The 24371-nt window shown below is 40.0% G+C and overlaps 1 protein-coding gene across 2 annotated transcripts in view; it reads right to left on the minus strand.

The window, feature by feature from the left end:
* CPA6 (carboxypeptidase A6) overlaps positions 1–24371 on the minus strand; it is a 310643-nt gene that overhangs the window by 169199 nt on the left and 117073 nt on the right. The window lies entirely within an intron of this gene.

Below are 24371 nucleotides of genomic sequence, written 5' to 3' on the forward strand. Positions count from 1 at the left end.
CCGTATTACGAATAAAGAAAAAGTAGAAGATATTGTGATAATTCCTTTAACTGTTTTTTTTTTTTTTTTTTTTTTAATACTAGGCCCATCTAAAAATATTATATAGTATTTAAAAACCAGATTTGAGCAATTTATAAATCTGGTAAAAAATTTCTTCAAAAGAATTTGCTGAATTATTATTATAATACTTAATATTAACATGGTATTTTAACATCAGTGTACTTTAAGCTACTTGGTTTAAGGATTCATTATGGAATGAATGACATGATGTCAAAATGTAATTTTTTCAATCATGCATACATAAATAATTGTATGTAAAAGCACTGAGAGTAGCTGATAAATGCCACAATGATCAAACAGCCATAGCAAAGAGCTAGTAGTGCTCGCCTAAAACTGACTACGTTAGTGCATTTATATCTTTCTATAAACTCGATGCTTTTACCATGCTTCTGTAAACTTGATGCTTCCACTTCCACCTTGCATGCACATGCCGGACGTGTTCTGTGTTCTGGACAATCACATAAAAAGCCTGAATCATCTTAGCTTTGCTTCCTGCCTCCCTGGTTGCCCAACTCCCTTCTGGAAGAATCCTCCTCCCTGGGGTTGCCGGCCAAATACAAACCCGCCAAGCCAGAGTCTTGGTGATTCCCCATGTGCTTCCCCTTATGGCCTAATAGATACTCCCTCTCTTGAGGTCCCTGAGTATAATCAACTATTGTTTCAATGGCAGCTGTCTCCTGATCTGTTGGCCTCACCATACCTGAAAAATAATAAAATCTATTAAAACAAGTATGAGCCCATGCTGATTTGGTAAGAATTTGAAAGCTCTAAAACTATCCCATTTGAAGTAAAGAGTGTTTAAAGGTTTATGTTATTTTATTTTATAGCATTTAGCAATAGATGCCATCGCCATGAGGAACAAACTACAATCTGAAGAATGCCATGATGATACTTTGGAGGTTCTCACAGTGGAGAAATGCTCAGCTAGAGGGAAGTGCCTCTGCAAAAATCTGCCAGAGGAAAATAATAATTCATAGTCATTACTAAATACAGTAGTATGTCTAGTATAAAATATTTCTTAATCTTAGGTTTAACAAAGGGACTGACTTCAGAAAGATGGTAGAAACTAGATTTCTTCTGACACCACATTTTGGTAACAACAGTTATCAAACCCTGGCTAACTGACATGAATTAGTAATGGCACAAGGCAATACTTTTAAGGACACTTTTCTTAAGAGCGTCAAAGAACCATTTTCCTGGAGGACATTATATTAAGTGAAATAAACCAGGCACAAAAAGACAAATACCGCATGCTCTCACTTATATGTGGAATTTAAAAAAGTTGAATTCATAAAGCAGAGAGTAGAATGGTAGTTACTAGGGCCTGGGGGTGGGTAGATAGAGAGATGTTGGTCAAAAGATACAAAATTCAGTTAGGAGAAATAAGTTCAAAAGATCTACTGTACAGTGTGATGACTATAGTTAATAACAACGTATTGTATTCCTGAAAATCGCTGAGAGAGTAGATGTTAAGTGTTCTCACTACAAAAAATAAGTATGCGAGGTAACACATATGTTAATTAGCTCGAATGAGCCATTTCTCAAAACATCGTGTTGTATATGATCTATATATAATTTTTTGTCAATTAAAAATAATTTTTAAATGCCGGGCATGGTGGCTCAAGCCTGTAATCCCAGCACTTTGGGAAGCCGAGGCCGAGGCAGGCAGATCACAAGGTCAGGAGATCGTGATCCTGAGACCATCCTGGCTAACATGGTGAAACCCTGTCTCTACTAAAAATACAAAAAAATTAGTTGGACATGGTGGCGGGTGCCTGTAGTCCCAGCTATTTGTGGGGCTGAGCCAGGAGAATGGTTTGAACCTGGGAGGCAGAGCTTGCAGTGAGCTGAGATCGTGCCACTACACTCCAGCCTGGGCGACAGAGCGAGACTCCTTCTCAAAAAAAAAAAAAAAAACAAAAGAAAAAAATTTTTTTAAAAAAGAACCATTTTCTCTTAGTAGCCAAGTCAAATAGTATCAAATGGTGTCTTGCGTTAAAAGGGTACAAGTGAGAGGCAGTGTTTATACCACATGAATGTCTACTGATACCAATTTAGATACGTTTTTAATCGTTCCAGTTGAACGTAACAAAAAATGTTTTCTCAATGAACCTCATTTTGTAAGAACAAAGGTTCACAAGAGAAGGTGATGGATACTTTTTCATAAATGCAGAAGCTAAGGTTGCAATATTAATCAAATATTTTATATAACTGAATAAGGTCTAATACTTCAGAACTTTGTGAAAACACTACTCTTTATGGAGAGCAGCAAAGCTCTGGGCATACGTGTACATGTATGTATATAATAAAATCTTGAGCATTTCCTGTAGTTGCTGAAAATGGAAAGAACTATTACAAGACATCTGTGACATAATTTACAGTTGAGTACAAATCCTCATTTGTAATATCAGATGTCTTGATTACGCCTTTATAAATGCTACATAAATAATGTGTAGTAGAATAGCTGTGCTGGCACATGCAACATACATTTAAACATCTCATAAACGCTACTTTCTCACTTGGCAGAACTCTCTGGCTCAACCCGTAATATCACAAACATCAACCCACACATCCTTTTGAAATGCTTAACCCTGCTATAGATACATACTTTAAAAAAACAGCATAGAAAATAATTATTTTCAAACTTTCTTGATAGTCACCAAATCTTAGTCTAAGAAGCTCCAGTATTGTTCAGGTTCTTTGACAGCACTGGAAACATTCAGTATCAAGTATTTATTAAAACCACCTATCAGCTGGCTGAGGTTTAGAAATGTGCCACACAGAATCGTTTTGGCAAAGCAATGGTCATCGCTAACGGGAAATGATCCATACTTTTAAGCACTTTTAAATTAAGGTTAGTAATATTCTAAAAATGATAGGGTTTTTGAAGATAATGTACAAATTATTTTAAATGTGTGGATGTGTGAAAATATAAATCATTTGATATCTCACATATCCTTTTCAAGAACTGGAAAACTCATTATTCAGTATATTTTGTCTCTGAGTTAAATAGCTTGATTGTACCATATGTTGGCAAGGGAGTAGCGAAATAGGAATTTTCATACATTTCTGGTGGGAGTGTGAACTGACAAAACCTCTATGGAGGGCAATTTGAAACATATCTATAAAAGAAAGTACATATCCTCTTTGGCCAAAAAATTCTATTTCTGAGAACTTATTCTATTTGTACATATGTGAAACAACTTTCTATCAGGTTCTTCCTTGCAACAATGTTTATAACAGCGTAAGATTTGAAATCTAATACCAGTAGAAGACTGGTTAAGGAAATCTGGTATATCTATGGCAACAGAAGAACATGCAGTTGTAAAAAGGAAGAAGCTTTTTAGATTCTGTTATGGATTATCATAGACATGTTAAGTGAAGAAAGCAAGTAGTAAAACTGTGTGTATAGTTTGTCATAATTTATGGAAAAAAGGAGAAGAGAAATATATCTAAAGATATACACTAATACATAGGGATATATAAGTATAATAACATATTAATGTATTATGTATATACCTACATATTTATGCAGAGATACATATTTGTGTCTATCTGTTATCTTCTTGGATTTGTATAGCATACCTCTGTAAGAAGCTAGTGACACTGCTTGCCTCTACAAAAGGAATTGGGTGACTGGAGAAGACGAATAGGAGGGGGTTTTAAAAATTGTATATCCTTTGAACATCTTGAATTCTGAACATCAATACATTGTTACCTATTCAAAAATAAATATGCCCAACTTTTTGTAAGTCCATTTGAATCCTACCTATGTCAGAACACAAAGGAGTTACTCATTGGAGGAGTAACTGATGTGCTAAGAGTGAAGTACCCTAAATGTTTACTTCCCTTAAAACAGAAACAAAAGCTGATATCTACTAAAAGGCTTCCTTCCTGTCCCTCATCTCATCAAGTCCTGCATGAAGGCATGATTTATGACAGTTCACTGCCAGATCTTAGAGAAATATAAATAAAACCAAAATTGGAACACAACTGCTGAACTTGGAGAGTTGGAATGAGGTCAGGTTAGCGCCTCGACCGGATGTCAGGAAATTATAGCTTCATTTCCGCTGCAAGAGTAGAAGTGACTCATGTTCCCCAGAAGAAACTGAGACAAAGCCCATCATAAATACCACATGTCATTTCTGAACCTGCTTGGGAGCTGTGAGAATTAAATGAGCTAACATTTTATAAATAATTTGGAACCCCTTAATAGAAAAGTGTTACATAAGTAGAGTTTTATAATTCTGTGCTTTCTCTATCTTCCTTAAAAAGGAAAAAAGAAAAGAAAAGAAAAAAAAAAGAGCCCAAAAGCCAATGGTCCCGTTATAAGCAAGAAGCTAAGCATGACAAAAATGATTTTTGTGTGACCATACTGAAAAGAAATAAGTTCCTATTTTTGAGGTTCAATCTGACCTATTACTTTAAGAAAATGCTTTTGGTTCCAAGGGTCATTTTGTTTTTATGAATAATGCTTCTATATGGCACAAGAATTATATTCTTGAAATGTTTCCAAATTAAGTACAGGAGGTTACTTTCAGCTTTCAGTAACATACATGTACTCTTTACCTCCCAAGTGGAGATGGATACAGCATTTGTCACAAACTCTTTCAATTTTAACATTTTTTTTCTTTTTTTACAACTCTTTGAGTGAAACATTTAGCAATGTATTTAACTTCTCATTAAATTACAAACACATTTATTCTTTAAAGAGATCTGTACTTTATTATACTTCTTTCAGAATGATGATTTTCTAAGTGGAATGAAGAATGTTATTAAATGGAAGAAAGGATCTATACGTTTAAAATGGCTACTAAGTGAAACTCATAGTCCCTAAAGCATGTCCATAGATTTTTGTTGAAAAAAGTTTAAGATAGATAACTGTGGATTCTTTGAACAGTATTGGAAACCCTCAGATCTATAATAAGTATTTACTAAGTATTCCTTTATGATCACCTGGGGTTGTGGTAGTACATATTTGGTAAGATAGTCTGAAAAAAGTACCCAGACAAATTAGATTTTTCCCTTCTACCTTCCTTTTGAGAGTAGCCAAAACACTGAAACACTCAGTGCTAGGTTATTTCTAAAACTTCTCTTTGCTAACCTCAGATCAAACTGAAACTGCAGTTCTGCAATAGTTTGGTTTTGCTCTGCTTTTGCCTCCAGTCTCTTTCATATGGTGTTATTAACATTTTTTGTCCTTCTGATTAAAAAGCTTACATCTTTTTAAAAAAAGTTTCCTTCGTATATTAGGCATGAAAGGCAGAATTTGTATGTGGAAAGGGTGTGTGAACAGTAATTTGATTGGAAAGGGTGAAATGATGTTGAGAAAATGTCAATTGTCAATTTCAAAATATGTCAGCTGGTGATGGAGGTTGTGTGGGGTTAAGGTAAATAGAGCTACAACTTATTAACCTTGGGTTATCCTAATCAAATTGGTTTGTTGTTCCTCAAAACACTGGAGTGAATGAGAACACGTGTTTCAGTAAGGCAACCAGAATCTGAGAACAGATCGTGTGAGAGAATAACAAAGATCTTCAAGGACTCGAAAAAATAGAAGGAACACATCTGGTTGTAGCAGTTAGCAAAAGCTTTCTGATGAGCTAGTGTCTGAGACTGGCCCTTCTGCCTGGTAAAGAAGGAAGGGGTGGTTATTCCCAAAGATGTGGCAATAACAGCTCACCCTCGCCTCCTTCAGAGCTTTGCTCAAATGCCACCTTGTCAATGTTGTCTTCCCTGACTATTCATTCCATTTAAAATCACATTCTAGCTCCCTCACCTTTTCCCCTGCTTTACTTTTCTCTACAACTATGACCAACTGATATACTATATTTTTTACTTATTTTTTGTTAATCTCCCTCCATTACAATATGAAGTTTCTTAAGGACAGGGATTGTTCGCTGTGTTTCCTGCTGTATCCCTCAGCATCTAGAACAGGCACAGAGTCCCTTAATAAACATTTGTGGAATTTGTTTCTACATATGTACATACAAGGCTCAGAGACTGGGAAACATAGGACATATTTGGAGATTAGAGAAAAATCTGTAGAGAGGTTCTATCAACTTTGCGTTTTTTTATTTTTTTTTTATTTTTACTTTTTATTTATTTTTTTTAGATTGAGTTTCACTCTTTTTGCCCAGACTGGAGTGCAATGGTGCGGTCTCGGCTCACTGCAACCTCTACCTCCTGGGTTCAAGCGATTCTCCTGCCTCAGCCTCCCAGATAGCTTGGGATTATAGGCACCTGCCACTACGCCTAATTTTTTTTGTATTTTTAGTAGAGAGGGGGTTTCACCATGTTGGCTGGGCTGCTCTCGAACTCCTGACCTCAGGTGATCCACCCTCCTTGGCCTCCAAAAGTGTTGGGATTACAGCCGTGAGCCACCACACCCAGGTGCGTTTTTTTGCTCTCTCTTTTTTGCTCCGGATGACCTCATAAACCTCTCTAAGCTCCTTGTCTGAAGTTCCAGTTTCTACTCATGGCCGTGTCCTCACAATGCCATGTGTGATTCATCCAATGCCCAACATAGAGTATTCCATTTAGATCTGTTTGTGGAATGAGTATGCTTGTTAAGTTCTCAGTCTGCGTTAGCTTTTTTAAAATATAAACTACAGTCATCCCTTGGTATGGAAGGGGGATTGGTTCCAGGATCCGCATGGATACCAAAATTTGCAGATGCTCAAGTTCCTGATATAAAATGGACTAGTATTTGCATACAACCTACACACATTCTCCTGTATACCTTAAAACATCTCTAGATTCCTTATAATGCCTAATACAATGTAAATGCTATATAGCTGTTATATTTTAAAAATTTGTATTTTTGTATTATGGTATTGGTTTTTTTTTTTTTTTTGCATGTTTTCCATGCATGGTTGTTTGAATATGTGAATATGGAACCCATGGATGTGGGGACCTACTGATCTGTGATAGTCAGTGGATCTACAAGGTTTATGGCTAGAAGTCCCACAAAAAGGGTCAGTTTTAGAGATACTGGTTCTATTAAAGTAACACCAGCTATGGCAACAGATAGACCAGAATGTATATCAGCTCAAACTAAATAGTTTTCCCTCATTTCTGAGGTCAATATTCCTTGCTGGTGGATGATTTTGCACCATGTGGTGATTTGAAGACTAGGCCTTGTTCAGTTTACAGATCCACTATACCCTAAGGCTTTGTCATAGTCATGCACAGCCAGTGGATAGGAAGGAGGGTTACAAAGCCTTGGACTATGGGGGGCACTCATCACTTCTGCTTCCTCTCCACTGGCTGTCTCTTATACACAGCATCACTCCTACTTGTAAAAAGCCTATGCGATATGGGCCCAGAAGAATTCAATTTTTGATGACTAGTCACTGTGCTCTTTTACTCACTATATATCTGCTTGAGGGGACCACCCAAAGGCTCTTCAGAAGCAGTTTTCTCCAATAAGTCCAGGTATGGCTCTTTACGCTCTAAGACAAACAAACTAACAAGCAGATTACCTGCCCCCTGCACCCTCCCTTCTACCATTTATGGTGCTCGGCAGAGACAGGATATCCACAATAACATCTCCCTTTCAGAACAGGAGGAACGCAGAGGTGTGCGATCACAGACTCAGGTCATGATGACACCTGTCTCCGTGGGCATGGCAAAGACTCCCTGATTTGGCAGTGGAGAAAGGTTCTTAGTTGGACCCAGCATCTGCTCTCTGGTATCTCTGGAACTAACTGTCCTGTTCTCTGGTTTTCTCTAGGAGGTTCTCCTTTGCTCATTATTCTTCCTGGCCACATCTGAAGTGGATATAGGTGAGTATGCACTCCTTGGAGGCAAGCAGCTTTCACAGTCAACTTCTGGTTTGTTCAGGTTTGAGGTCCTGATAGTTGTATAATGCTTTATCTTGCAAAATTTTATTTTATTTTATATTTTGGTCAGGTCTGTGATATTGTGGGCCACGTCTCAGAAACTATATGTGCTTCTGGTTTATTTTCTCCTAGGAAGTTTCATTAAGTAACCACACTTTAAGTTCTTTCCTAGATGTAATTCTCAAATCTGTATTATTATTATTATTATTATTATTATTATTTTGCTTCCTGGCCCCCATGGCTTTCCCCCTCTCTTCAACTTAATGGAAGCTACTTTGAGGACATCTGAAAGAGTAGGCTGGGGTGGAAAGGTAGAAAAGTAACTCCCTAATCTAAGCTACTTTGCAAACCTGAGAAATCTTAGTGGATCTTCTTTGCTTGAAACCATCTTTAGTCTTTTTTTGTGTGTGTTTAGGATCTAGAATCAGCCTGATTTTCCTGTCCTTTCAGACCCCAGATTCCTTTTTATTTCTGCTTGTAAACCTGTCTATTTCTTCCTGAATTCAGCTATGTCTTGTAATACCTTTCTACGAATGAGAAGGACCAAGATATACTAACATCCCAGGTATTTCCTACTACTTTCCTTAAAGCTGTAGCGTCAACAGACACTTGCCTTATCTTCCAAGTTCAACTGATACCTTTATCAAATGTTTCGTCACTACGTTACACTGGTAATCTTTCTTTCCACATTGTGGCATCTGTGTTCCTTTGTCTACTGCCCAATTGCTAAGCTCAGGCTATACACCATTTTCGTTTCTGTTAAGATAGCACTCTACTTCAATGTACCATTTTCTCTTCTAGTTGTGGTGATGCTCAAAAACAATATAATGTTTCAAATATAAGAGACGTTTATTTCTTGGTCACATAACAGACAAAGGTGGTTATTTCTTGTGAGTGGGCAGCTTTCCTCTATGGAGTGATTTGAGGATCCAGAAATTTTCCATGTCTGGCTCTTTCATCCTCTTGGGTCCTGTTTTTATTGTTATCCAGGCTGCAGAAGAGGAAGGAAGGAGTGGAGGAAGAACTTTCATTCTTTAAAGTTTCTGCTGAGAAAAAGCCCACATCACTTTTGTGTACATTCTGATACAGACAGGAGGCAGGAGAGTAGGGTCCCTGGCAAGGGCTCTACCCTCAAGCCTGGACCCACAGCCCTAAATGAGAACAGGCATTGCGGTTTTCATGCCAAAATGTTGCTTTTTGGCCCACCATGCCCCCCTATCCTGTGTCCATATAAAACCCAAACCCCAGACTCCATGAGCAGAAGCACAGCAGAATGACATGGCAGAGAAGAAAAGAAGAGGAACATCTGAACATTGAGAGGAGTTTGGCTGGGGAATGGTCATAGGGGAGATTGGCCACAGGAAGGTCAAACTCCAGGGGAAGATCATCTTCCCACTCCATCCCCTTTCTAGCTCCCTGTCCACCTTGCTGACAGCCACCTCCATCACTCAATTCAATTCCTGCATTCACCATGTTTCAAGTCTGTGTGACCTGATTCTTCCTGGATGCTGGACAAGGACCCAGGTACCAAGAGGGCAGGGTGTAAAAAGCTGTCACCCTGACTCTCCACTGAGCTGGTTAACACTTAGCTGTCCATGGATGGCAAAGCTAAAGGAGCACTGTAACACCCCTAGACACTGCCATGGGGCTGGAGCCCAACAGCACTCACCCCAGCTCACCTGCATGCTCTGCTTCCTGTAAGGGGTTTGAGCGCATGGTTGCTGAGTAAATGAGCCATCCCCTTTGTGAGGGGTCCCATGAAGTGGCCAAGGGAATTGTGCCATCTCAGTTCCATTGGTCATGATCAGTTGTATGGCCCCATTTAACTAACTGTAGGGAAGGTTGTGAAATACAGCACCCATGTGAAAGAGAAGACAGAATTTTGTTGAGTTACTAATAGTCTGCCATACAAAGACCATTTCGGGAAGCCCTGAAAGCCCAGAGTCCTCCCATCCCAATGAGTATGCCAGCTTGTACATGTCTCACTCTATGGTATCTGTTTACCCTAGACTCGCATTGCACCATGTCCTTTGATTCTTCCCTTCTGTGCGGCTTGTAGTCTAAATGTTTGCAAGCATCACTTTGTATCTGTCCTTGAGATAACCTTAATTTCTGTGTTTCTGAACCTTCTACTGTTTTATTAACGTTACCTGGAATCCTGATTACAACACCTTCAAATAACTGCTCACTTAATATTCATTGATGCCACTTTCCCATTTCATGGACCTCCTGTAGAGAACATTATTCAAGGATTTGATGATGAAAAAGAGGCTAAATATTACTGGTAGGAGAATTAACTTTAATGGCTGTTTCTTATATTCCTGACCTGAAACTGAATTCACTTATGGTTGTGTGATATAGACCTTATTTTTACAAGTTATTAAATAATAAATTATGCTAAGCAATATCCCAAGTCCTGTGAAAGTCAACATTGAATATACATCATTTTCCTTGACCAACCTTGTCCAAGTGGTCTCCTGATTCATAAGGGCTCTTATGTTCCTGAAAGAAATTAGGTAACCCTGAGAGATTTTACTATTCCAGAAACAATGTTGTGTTTTATTTATAATCTATCAATTGTTCTCCCCAGTATTTTCAAATACTTATGATAAACAATTAGATCTGTGATATGTAGAGTCAGTCTTAGATTTGCTAAAATAGAAATACTGGCCGGGCACAGTGGCTCATGCCTGTAATCCCAGAACTTTGGGAGACCAAGGCAGGTGGATCACTTGAGGTCAGGAGTTTGAGACCAACCTGGACAATATGGTGAAACCCTGTCTCTACTAAAAATACAAAACTTAGCTGGGCATGGTGGTGTGTGCCCGTAATCCCAGCTACTTGGGAGGCTGTGACAGGAGAATCGCTTGAACCTGGGAGGTGGAGGTTGCAGTGAGCCAACATTGCACCACTGCACTCCAGCCTGGGTGACAGAGTGAGACTCTGTCTCAAAAAAACAAAACAAACTCCCCACCCAAAACCCAAAAACCATACTTAGGCCAGTCACAGTGGCTCACACGTGTAACCCAGTGCTTCAGGAGGCTGAGGTAGGAGGACTGCTTGAGCCCAGAAGTTCGAGACCAACCTGGGCAACATGGCAAGACTCTGACTCTACAAAAAACTTTTTAGAAATTTATCTGGGCATGGTGATATGCCCCTATAGTTCCAGCTACTCAGGAGGATCGCTTGAGCCCAGGAGTCAGAGGCTGCAATGAACTATGATCGCACCACTGCATTCCAGACTCCAGCTTGGGTGACAGACTGAGACTCTTTCTCCTCTTAAGAAAAAAAAGGAGAGAGAGTAAAAAATACCATACTCATTGTTACCATTTCCCCTGCAGTCTCTCAGCACCTCCTCAATTATCCACATTATTCTATGACTTTTTAACGTTTGCTGTCAATTATCTAAATATACTAAAATGAAACATGCTTAGTTGGCTTAAACACATAATTAATCAAGGCAGAAATAAGAAAGCTAAGCAGGTTGCTGGAGGTGACAGGAGAGATGGCCGACTTCCCAGGGCCATGCCATTTTCAGGTAACCTCATGAAAGGAACCATGTTTGGCTATGGCGAAGTTCCAGCTTCCCCATCCAGGCTCCCTTCCTCAGCACATGTACATTTCTAGTGTCTTTTCTCACTCTCAGCTGGCCACCAAATAATCTCACTAAAAACATTTGTTTTTTTAGCTTGATAAAGATTTCAGGTGAAACTTCTTGTTAAGTCATGTTAGAAAGGAATTCGAATTGGAAAAGTCTTCTGCAGAATGGAAAAACAGAGTAGTTTAATTTTTTTTCATCTATAAAATTGGGATGCGAATCTCTCTTTGAACTGAGGATTACATTAAATAATATATATTTGGCATTTAGCAGAGTACTTAGCACACAGTAGTATATAAAGGTTGTTATTATACATACCTTTTCTTGGTAGGTAGAAGGATTTTATGTTATCCCTTAATACCTACCTTGGCCATGGCCTTTTCACTTCTCCTTTTTTTTTTTTTTTTTTTTTGAGATAGAGTCTTGCTCTGCTGCCTGGATGGCACAATGTTGGCTCACTGTAACCTCTGCCTCCCAGGTTCAGGTGATTCTCCCGCCTCAGCTTCCCTAGTAGCTGGGATTACAGGCACACACCACCATGCCCGGCTAATTTTTTATATTTTTAGTAGAGACAGGGTTTTGCCATGTTGGCCAGGCTGGTCTCAAACACTTGACCTCAGGTGATCTGCCTGCCTCAGCCTCCCAAAGTGCTGGGATTATAGGTGTGAGGGATTACACGCCTGGCCTCACCTTTTCACTTCTCTATATTCACTTTAGATGGTAGGGTGACAAGGAGAACCTTACTTTATTTTGTTAATCACCCGACCAGAACCTTACTTTATCTTGTTAATCATCATACCTCTGGGCCAGCAAGGTGTTATTCCAGGTACCAATAGACTGCCTCTCAATTCCAGATCTACCCTCTTTTTGTCTTGCCTTGTGAAACTCAAGCTAGACTCCATAAATATTTCTCCTTTGATAGCTGGTCAATGTTAGGCTTCATCAAGAGAGGACTTTGCAAGACACTGGGAAGGAAGGAAATTCTTTTCCTAGTTCTGATATGCTTTTTTTCTTTCCTATGACATGGCAACTGGTGCTGTGTGAAAGACCCAGTGACACTTACTCTCTGGCAAGTTTTGCTGATACCAAAGCAAGAGGCCAGCCCTAGCCTGCTGGCAGCACAGCAAATGTCTTACTTTATGGTCCATGGATTCCAAGAAGGCCTGAATCTCACCCTTCTGATGAAGGGGAAGATGCTCCATCAAGTTCTTATTCCCTTCCTTGGACACTCTTCCTAATGCCAAAGAGCAGTAGTTCTCTGCATTTATATTTCCTGTCTTATGTCTTTTAGTAATCAGTTGCCATTTACTAGCTAATATTACTTTATATTAAAAATTTTCTGTTCAAATTATTGGTGTGGTTTCTGTCTCCTGACTGGACATTGACTAATCTTGGTTGCACATTACAAATTCATTGACAAAATGAATGGACTGTCTAAGTATGGCTCTGGATATGGTGGCTGAAGTTTTAGGGCAGAGAGGGATATGGAAGAAGGGAAGGAGGAAAGAAATGTATATCCTGCCATTCCATTGTTTATCCTCCCACCTGTTCTCCCCTTGTCTGAAAGCCCAAAGGTTGCTTCTTCCATATATGCTCAAAAGGCTATGTGTCTGTATTATCAAAAGGCTCAGCCTGGCCCCATAAACACAGGCATCTTCTGCCTGTGCTCCCAATATCATCCCTCTAAGGGAGTAAACAATCCTTGTGATGCAGCTTCTCAAAGATCACAATCCCTGTACTGGGTCAATGTCTTTTCCCTTATGCTCCATGCTCTCCGTACCTTTTCCTTTCTTCTTTCTCAATATGATGCTGATTTGAATATGGACCCAGATCATGGTCCATATTCAAAATGTAACTGGAATGTGAAAGAGTAGAAGAAACACTGATGATCAGATAGCCTCAAAGCAAATCCAATTATCAGCAAAACATCTGAGAGATGTATTTGTTGGACCATGGGAATTTTAATCATTCCACATTCATACAACTCGAAAAACAAAATGGTAGAAAACAGGAAACTTCTTTAATCAAGCAAAGTCTTTGTGGTTATGGCTGATGAATATGCAAAAGCTGCTCTGAATTTTTTTAGGGCACAAAGTATTGCCACATATGCATCCCTAATAGCTGTTTTTAGGTTATTAGAAAGGAATGGGTTTGCTAATCAAGTATGCCAGAGGCTTAAAGAGATACAGACATTTTTGATGATACAAAATCACAAATTGACTCCAAGCAGAACACCTGAGCTCTGACTGTCAAATTCAAATGTTTCTGATAATCAGCATTGCTGTATTCATTGAGTTAGTCAACACCCAAAGGCAAAAATCTTAAAGTTAGGTGAGGCTCTAATGGAAGATTGCAGATCTCAAAGATAGTTCTCTAAGAAGTTTATCATCAAGCTATTACAGAAATCCCACTTCCTCCATAAAACTTCCTTAGTAATTGAGGAAATGGATAATTTCCCCTACCTCATACCCTTGCCTATTTCATGATACCCGCTTGCTCCATCATTTTACAATAGTTTTTATTTACACCTACCTTTTTTTAATCTGTTGAAAATTATGCACATATTCCTGATGAGAATCCAAGTTAGTGTTGTTTGTATTATAATTATTAGGCAAATAGATGGATGAATGAACTACATATGCTCATTCATTCAGGCAGTATTTGTTGACTGCCTATTATTGCCAGGCACTAGGGAAACAAAGATGAGTCAGACAACAGTCCTATCCAAAGAAGAATGGTAAGTCATCCTTCTCTCAGGGAGTTCTCAATCTGGTAAGGGAGACACAATATGTGGACAAATTGCTACAGTGTATATAGAGATATATATGTACATGCCAGCTGCAGGTTAGTACAAATGTGGAAATGATTGACTCTTTCTGTGGTTCTCTACTTTACAGATCAGGAAATGGAAGCACCGAGAAATTAGGTAACTTGCTGACACTCATACAACTAGTGATATGGACAGGAGACCAGGAAATACTGGGTAGAAGAGAGCAGTTCCTAGGCAAAGACCCCACCCTCAAGCCTGTACACCCATGGCCCTAAATGAGATCAGGCATTCCTGTTTTTGTGCCCAAAAAGTTGCCTTTTGGCCTGCAATGCCCCCTATCCTGCACCCATATAAACCCTGAACAGCAGGCTTCAGAAACAGACCAGCAGACAGATGGCAGAACGATGCGGCAGAGAGAGAGAGAGAAGAGGAACATCTGAACTCCAAAAGGAGTTCGGCTGTGGGGTGGTTGGAGAGGAGTCGGGCCTAGTCCCGCTCCCTATCCATCCCACTGAAAGCCACCTCCACCACTCAATAAAACCTTGCATTCATCCTTCAAGCCCGTGTGTGACTGGATTTTTCTGGGATGCTGGGCAAGAGCTCGAGATACAGAAAGCTGTCACACTGGCCCTCTGCCCTTGCAAAAAGGCAGAGGGACCATTGAGCTGCGGATGGCAAAGCTGAAAGAGCTTTGTAACTCCTGGACATTACCACGGGCCAGAGCCCAAAGCACTCACCCCAGCCTCTGCACTTGCCTGTCTGCATGCTCCCCATCCCACATGGGGTTTGAGCAGTGGGGCGATTGAACAGGTGAGACACACCTGTCACAACTTCTGCGAGGGGGATCAGGGAACTCTCCCATGTCATCAGTACATGGAAGAGTCTGGATATGAACCCAAGAATTATTGTCACCAGGATGGCCCCTACTGACAGTGGGAAAACGGTTTTTTTTAAGTCTGTTTATAGGCACAGCTGTTTAAAGAAACCAGATGGTCTGGATGCCACAAGTAGCCCCTGCTGAATAACCGAGGAAGTTCAGACCCACATGAAACTGGTGTAGACCAGAGCAGGTGACCTCCAGCTACCTTTAAGTCTCCAGTTACCTTTAAGATATGTTAATGAACATATCATTATAATACTACAAAACTTTCCCCTAAGAGAAAATTGCCCCCATTTTGTCTACATGCAATGTGTGTAGAAACATGTTTATGTACCATGCCTGTTTGCAACTCCATCCAGTGCATGCCTACATACTTCCCCAGGCTTGCACCCAACTCTAAAACTCTCATGCCTCCAGAAAGATGGTGCCTTTGGAACATGAGCTCCCCTTCTCCATTCTTTGGCCACTGAATAAAAACCTGGTTGACTTCCCAATTGCATGTTCTTTCTTTGCAGCCAATGTGAAGTAGGCAAAGAACACAATTGACCAGTGACATTATGTCTCCAGGGGTCTTAGTCTTAAGCACCATGCTAACTGCTTTCCATATTCGCCCTGTACAAGACCTCACATGGTTGAATATTTAATAAATAAATTTGAATGGTGTTAGTGAATTCTTTTAGGTTATTGATACTCGTTTTTATGGCTGTGCCCTAATGCCAGTGATCTGGACAATGGTGCACTTCTCTAAAAAGGGTTGTGGGGTCCAGGTTCCACACTTCTCAGCAATATTAACCTCTAAAACCAAGCAAGGCAGGGGAAATCTCTGCACATTTATACAGCTAGAAAAATGAAATGGTTGAAAATAGGAAACTTTAATTAAAAGAATCTTCACTTAAACTTTTATCTTTGGAGCTGTGGGTCTAAGAAATGGCACCAAAGTATTGTCTGTACACTTGATAGAAAACCTCTCACTCACCAAGAAGTGCCATCTTTGCCCTTGAAAAAGGAACTTCTTCTATCCCTGTATCTTTGATCACATGTTAACGTCCTTTAAAAGCGGAAATGGTTAGATTCACATTTAACAAAGCACAAATCATTCTCTCCAATATTTGTAATTTTCAGGTGAAATTACAAGGATAAATATAAAAGGTGACCTATTAAAAAAACAGGAAATAAAAAGAAACCAGAAGGGTGGGTAAAAAAAAGTAAAGGTCTCTTTTAAGCCTTTGCTGGGCTGTGTTCCTGAAGCTAGTGGCCTGACTGTGCACATAAGCCTCTTAGTACCAGCTGAAGAGTCACCAGTCCTTTCTCTTCCGTCAGTGCCTCCCTATCCACCATATGCAATTCAGAGAATTAATGACATTTCAGATCTGTAAGAAAGCCTCCTGGGGATGGGTGGGTGCAGAAAGCACAAAGGGATATTGATGTTAGAGTATAATAGTCTATAGAATTCAGTGAGGGTCAAATAACTCAAGCAGAATCCAGTGTTTTAGCCTAGTTTCAAAGATAAGTGCTGTTCAGTAGGTGGTCAAAGAAGAGAATAGCATTCCAGACAAGAGGAACAGCTTGAGCAAAGGCACTTAGGTGAGAAACTACAACTGGTTCAGTATGGTTCGGGTGATGGACACTAAGCCAAGGACAGTGACAGAGGCTGAGAAGTGTTAGGCAGGGAGGTGCAATCTTGACAGGCCCTACAGGTCACACCAAAGAGTTTGAAGTCTACACCCTAGGCCAGTGGCTTACTCCCTTGGCTACATCCAGAATCCCCTAGGGAGCTTAAAGAAATTTTAACCACCAAGTCTCACCTGAGCAACTGAGTCAGAATCTCTAGCAGTGGGGTTAGATGTCAGCCTTTTATAAAAAGCTTCCTATGAGTATCCTGGGTTGGGAATTACTGCTGTTGACTATGGTGAACACTTAAAAGGTTTTAAGTAGAGATGTGACTTGGTCAGTTTCTCATTTCAGAAAGATCACTCTCACAGTATGGAGAACAAATAAGAACCACGTGTGAGGGCTGCAGAAAAGACACTGGGGAGGCTGGTGCAGTTCAGGTTAAAGATATCAGGGCCGGAACTATGGAAGTGGCCTTGAGACTGCAGAGGAGAAGTTAGGTAGCTGTCATCTTCCATCTGGGATTTGCTGGCAAATCGAATATGTGTGTGTGTGTTGTGGGGGTGGTGGGGAATAGAAGACGTGGTGGATTACAAAAATGACCACAGACTCTCCTGTACATACCTTACCATTCTCTCACTAAGCATTAGAATCTGTTTTTCCACTTTTTGAATCTGAGCTGTGACTTTCTTTGGCTAGGATAATGTGGCAGAAGTGACATTTACTGAGCACTCTAAGCTTAGGTTCAAGGAGTTTTGTAAGTTTGTTCTCTCACTCTTAGAACCCTGTAACTCCCAAGTAAATAAGCCTATCCTAGACAGCTAGACAACGAGAGACACATGGTCCAGTTGTCTGTCATCCCAGCCTACAGCCTGCCAACCACTAGACATGCAAAGGAGGCAATCACAGGTGATGGCAGGTACATGAAAGAGCCCAGTGGAGATTACTTTCTATAAAAGACTGTGCTAGACCCAGTGTTCAGCTGTCCTCTTAGGAATGGCCAGTACTACATCCGGCAGGAGCAATTCCTCTTAAAGTTTAAAATAGTTTCAAAACAGATTGTTTCAATGTCAAAACTTAGAAATTCTTATAACAGAAAGGAAACACAATCAGCTTAAAATACTACAGCATAAGCCTAAGGTCATGCCAACTCAGTTGAGTAAATTAAATAAAGGATCACTGGGGTAGATCATCATCATCATAACATGGTAGAGGGTTTTTTTTTTTTTTTTTTGCTTTTGAAAGAATGTTTCTAATGTATTTCTTTTTAAAACATACTATATTGTTTCATCAATATACACATGGAGATAAATGCAAGCCATGCTTGAAAATTATATTCCTGAAATTTAACCCATAACTGCATTTGGACATCTGCCTGGATAATAAGCAGTTTTTTCTCTCAAAAATCATGCCACAGAAAGCAAAAGTCAGTGTTCTTTCATTACTTTACAAAGCCTTTAACAAAAAAGTGGAAATGTAATTTCCTACCCAAAACATACTGACAGGCCAAATTCTTGGTCTCTTCCTCACTTTTACCTTTTATGAAGTATCATTCATAATGCTCCTGTGTATCTTCAGCCAACATACCAAGCCACTGGGTATTTAAGGTATTAGATTTTTATTGCTAAATTACCACAAGGTTAGCAGCTCAATTTTATTATTTTGTTGTTTCTGTAGGTCAGAAGTATGGGCATGGTGTGGATTCTGTGCTCAAGGTGTCACTGGGCTGAAATCAAGGTGTCAGTTGGGCTGTAGTTTCATTTGGGGTTTATATGTGCTTAGATTCTCACTGTTGGCAAAATTTATTTCCTTGTGGCTGAAGGACTGAGGCCCCCGTTTTCCTTTTAGTAGGCTTTAGATAGTTCTCAGCAGCTAGAGGCCACCCACAATTTCTTGCCACGGGGCAGTTCACAGCATGGCTGTTTGTTTTTGCAGGCTAGCAGGAGTAGTCTGAGTGCCTCTTCTGCAACCAGCTGGAGGAAAGACCGATTTTAAAGGGCTCACTTGACTAGATCAGACCCACCTGGGCAATCTCTCTATTTTGAGGTTAACTGATTTGGGACCCTAATTACATCTGCAAAATCCTTTTACAATCGTGCCTAGATTAGCGTGTCAGGAGAGATGTGTGTGCACCAGGGCCGGGAGTCCTGGGGGCCATTCTAGAATTCTGCCTACCATAGCCATGATTAAGGGATCCTACAATCACACGACCAGATTCTAATTAAGTTGGGAACAAATATCTTCCACAGCATGAATTCTACCATCCATTTTCTCCTCATAAGTTTTCCAATTGATTAAACTGTCCAGTTGGATGTTTGACTTCATAAACTCCTGTAATCACAGGTGTTCTAGAGCTCCTGTAGGTCCGGTGTATGACTTGGGCGTGCTCCAAGGAGGATTAGAGAAGACAGCAGTCAACTACAGCACAATACTGGGGTGTGAGGGAGGGAGGCCACACCTGGGACAGCAGCAGCACATTTCATGTACAAAGCAAGGGAAGAGAGATGAAGCCTTCCTCCTAGCAAGGACAGTTTTCCCCATGTGATTTTATGACTTTTGACATGTCATTCAATGACACCTGACAAACCAACTAATATTTATGAGATTGTGCTTCAGTTTGAAAAAAATGGCAAACTTTCGGTCAAATAGGACAGTTTCCTATCCTACAGCTCTCTGATGAGAAAATTGGAAACAGAAATGTCATTAATTGTTCTTTATACAAGAGTGTGTCAATTCTGTAATGGAAACTTTGTGATCCTACATAAAGCCATTTCTATTACTTCAGAGTACAAAGAATTTGCAAAGAGATGTAGGCAGAATGTGGTGTTGGGAATTTAATTTACTTACCTGCAGACTGTTCCCTTTCCATCATAACTTTATTTAAATCATGGTTATGCTCTTAATTAACAATTTAATTGGTTGGTGCTTTCTCAATCCAGTTCTCTGGGGGCATGGTTTTCTGTTTAACTTTCTTGTTTTAATTCTTCAGCAAAACCATAAAATTTAATTAGGAAAGTAACCAGCTTTGTAACAGCAGTTCTATGTCTAATTAACTATGCTTTGACCGTCTCTTCTCAGATTCCGTTCAACATTGCACATGCATTTTGCATTTGTTCATGTTTCAGAGAAGACATTGTGAATTTATAGCCTATGCATGTAGTCCAATTACTTTCCACTTTCCCTAAGATGCCTGGTTACAGCTAGTGAAATCAGGAAAATTAACAAAGATTCATATATGAATCTGAGAGCCAAAGGCCAAAATGTAGGTTGTTAGTTTGCTGTGTGTGTGAGTTTTCTCCTACTGCAGAATAGATTACCACAAACGTAGCAGCTTAAAACAATACCTATTTATCACCTCACAGTTTTCTAGGTCAGAAGTCCCAACATGGCTGCCTGGATTCTCTCTTCAGGTATCAATGGGCTAAAATCAAGCTGTGAAAACAGCCCTCATGAGAATTACAAGCCAGGCTTTAGGCAGAGTTATAGTTGGGCATTGACCAGGGTGTGCTGGTACACGTCTACCCAAGTCCCTGCAGCTGCTAACTGAGAGCCACGTTGTGGGGAGCACCTGAGCACCTGCTCCCTGCATTGTTCCTATAGATGGAATCTCTGGCACTGGACCTTTCTGTCCAAGAATTGCTTAAAGTGTTTTTCAGATCTTGAATTCCAGCAGAATAGCTGACACCAACTAGTCTGAAGACCTTCACCAAGAAACAAACCCCGCAAAGAAGTGTACGAAATGTTTTTTCATCTCCCTGTCCCATGACTTCACTCCTCACTTCTCAATCAATCTGTGATCCCAACTCCTGTTCAGCTCATCACCTGTTCAGACCCCAACGCAACCTCCTTGGGGAGGCAGATTTGAGGTTTCCTCTCATCTCCTTGTTTGGCTGCCCTACAGTTACCAAACCATTTCTCTGCTGCAACTCTTGTCTCAGTGTATTGGTTGTTACTACACAATGGGCAATCAAACCTAGTGGTTCTACAACAGTATCCGCTGGGCTGCCTCTTCCAGGCTTATGTGGCAGAATCCAGTTCCTTGTGGTTGGAGGACTGATACCTCAATTTCCTTGCTGCCTATCAGCTGAAAACCATTCTCACTTCCTAGGGGCCATTGGAATTCCTTAGCACGTGACTCTCATGGATAGTTCACAACGTTGTAGTTTATGAACTGCTATCTTGAGACCAGTAGGAGCACTTCTCTGACGTCTTCTGTGAACAGCTAGAGGAAACTCTTTGCTTTTAAAGTGTTCATCTGATTAGGTCAGGTCTGCCCTATGTCATGTCCCCTCTGCCATATAATGTAGCATCATCAAAGGAATGGCTGTCCCATCATATTCACAGGCCCCTCCTCATCCTCAGGGGAGTGATTATTCAGGGCATGTACACCGGGGGGATAGAAGTCTTGGGGGGCTATCTTAGAATTCTGTCTAACACAGTGTGATCTAGGGAAGGAAGGCAACTAAAGGTTTCCTGGCAAACCCTCCTTTTTCCCTTCTAGAGGCAATGCACAGGGAATGCAAAGAAGCTGTTAGCAATGCCCATAATTCTGTCCCATTAGCTCCACAGGCCAGAAGATGACACACAGTCATATTCTTTTTTCTCTGCAGGCTGCTTTCTCTGCCTGGCTAGAATTGCTGCTTTCCATAGTACAAATGGTTTGCTTGGTTGAAATCATTCGAATTTAAAATCACATGAAGGTAACATGATGCTTTTAGGTAGAAATTTATCTAAACTCAATACCTCCAACTTCAATCCAATAAAACTATTTCTTTAGTGAAAGGAAATGAAGAAATGTACAAAAAAGATTTAATAGAGCAGGCCTGAAAAATACTATCTTTAGAAAGGCCTGCTTGTAAAATTGGCCCTTTGGCTGGCATTTGGAAAGTTGGATATCAAGAGGATTACCAACACCCTAACTAATAAGAGTGACTCAATGTGCTTAGATTATGCAAATAATATAGTTCATGCTGAACACCTACTTTTTTTCTGGGAGTCTGGAATTTGGGTATGTGCCAGGCAGAGGGTATCTACGTAACTTTACTCCAATAAAAACCTTGGGCATTGAGTCTTTAATGAATTTCCCTGGTAGACAACACTGTATGTTTGTTGTCACAAGTTGTTACTGATGGAATTGAGCACATCCTGTGTGACTCTATTGGAGAGGCCTCTTAGAAGCTTGTGTCTCATTTTCCCTGGACTTCACCCAATACTCCTTTTCCCTTTGCTGATTTTGCTTTGTATCCTTTTGCTGTGACCAATCATAGCTGTTAGTCAGACTATATGCTGAGTTGGGTGAGTCCTTATGCAACCCATTGAATGCGGGCATGGTCTTGGTGACCCCTGATTCTAGGGTTAAAGTAAATGATAATGATAATGCTCACATTCTGAGTCTAGGCTCCACTGCCCTGCAAACTTGGCTTCAATACTCTCCATTGTGAAGATAATCAGAATAAACTGACTAGAGGCAAGAGGCAGGCCTCATTTGGGTCCTAGAGGGCTTGACACTGACTAGATCCATGTTCCAATCCCATACTGTGGCCTGGGGACAAGTTACTTAACTCTGTCTCTCTCAGTTTCTTCGTCTGTAAAACAGCAATAACAATATACTCACTTCATGGGATTGTTAAAATAAGGCAATTTGTAGAAGCATGTAGCACTGTGGCTGAGAGGAGCTGGATGTAACTCTGTGTGGAGTGGAATCACTAGAGCACAGTTGATATCCTAATATTAAGCTTCTTTCTCCCCTTCACTCTGCTCCCCTTTCCTCATCAGATCCCTTTCCCTCCATTCTCTCAGTTGTCCCCTAAGCTCCTTTACATCTAAACCATTTCCTCCTCCAGGTGGCTACCTTTCCTTGAGGACTAAAAGTAAACAATCTGCGGGAATGATTTTCTTTAAATGCTTACCAAAAAGGGCCCAATGTAAATGTGTGGTCATCAGTGCCAGCAGCCCTATTTATGGTCTATAGCTTTTGGTTCCATCTATGATGATTTCTGAGAGTTTTTAAGTAACCCCTACAGTCCTCACAGATGTAATTTTATTGCTTTTGATAATGGTAAGTGATTATCACAAATATAACAGTGCGAGTTCATTACTTTGTAAGGCCTAATACGTAAATAGATTCACTAATGGTAGAAACATCCTTTGAGAAATATTTTGCTCCAATATTTGGTTCAGAATATCTGTTCCCTAAAACACTGAACTCCAAAGTGAAAAGTGGCTATTTTTCTGGTGTTATATGAAAACACGATTTCAGTGGAGACGGAAACTTCCACTCAAAACTTTCTTTGCTTCTTTGCAATTATTAAGTTCCTGGTGGACTATTCAGAAAGTGTTCAGCTACAACTGCTGAAAAGGATGTTGTGGGGTGTATGTCCATATGTGACCAGAAGAGGTTAACGATAGCCTCCTAGAAGCAGATTCCTGCGAGAAGAAAAGGAGGTTTAGGAAATGCCCAGTGAGCATGGTCTCTCTGGTACTGCATAAAACAACCACAATTTGGGGATGGGTTCCTGCATCCTCACCCTGGGCCCTTGTAATGAGACACCGTGCTTGAACTCAGTACTGTTTGTGTAGCGGCTGGGAATGAGGAGAAGACAGGGAATCAATAAACTCAATGTTCAAGACATCATTTGCAAATAAATTCAATATTTGAAGGGGAACATGCCAAAGACAAAAATCAAACCATAAATAAAAGAAAAAAAGTTTGTTAATTACAAGTATCTCCAGAAGCCACAATGTCTCCTTCCTTCCTCACTCCCTAACACTCCTTCAGGTAGGACTGCACTTCAGTCATATAGGAAAAACATTTTTCTATTTCATATTAAAGAATAATGAGGCCTGTTTGGTAATCTGCTTTGCTGTCCATTAAAATGAACCCTAAACCACCACATAGTTTTTGGACTTGCTTGTATTTTGGTAGGCATGGAAAAGAACCAGTCACACCACACTTCTCATCATAACTTTCAGGTAAAAGTTAACACTCAATTATATGCACTGATGGAGTTAGAGAAATGCTCTAACTCTAAAATTCATAAAGTTTATCAAAGATTGAATAATCAGAGCCTTCAATCTTTGCCAAGAAAACTCTCTTATCAGACCCACTGAAACATAGCAAAACTAATTAACTTGAATTTCTGGCTTTAATTTTTACTCAACTCACTTCTGCTTAAAGTTTTAATTAAGAGGAAAGTGCCTAGATGATCAGTAGGAAGATCCAAGAAGAAAAAGAGAAGTTCTAGAAAATAGGAAACTGAATTCATTCATTCATTAAGGAAAAATAATGACAAAACTATGTATTGAACTTCTAGGATATTCCAGACACTAACTAGAAATACAGCAATGAACAAAAAATAGATAAACTATCTCATGAAATTTATATTCTACCTTGGAGATGGGTAATGAATAGATAATGTGTCAGATAGAATACTATCTTTTTTCTTTTTTTTTTTCTTGAGACAGGGTTTCGCTCTGTTGTCCAGGCTAGAGAGCAGTGGCGACAGAACAAGGCCCTGTCTCAAAAAAAAAAAAAAAAAAAAAAAAGAGACACTAGAGCTCACTGCAACCTCCTAGGCTCAAGTGATCCTCCCATCTCAGCCTCTCTAG

Source organism: Macaca mulatta, chromosome 8 (assembly GCF_049350105.2).
Source record: "Macaca mulatta isolate MMU2019108-1 chromosome 8, T2T-MMU8v2.0, whole genome shotgun sequence".
Lineage (NCBI taxonomy): Eukaryota > Metazoa > Chordata > Mammalia > Primates > Cercopithecidae > Macaca > Macaca mulatta.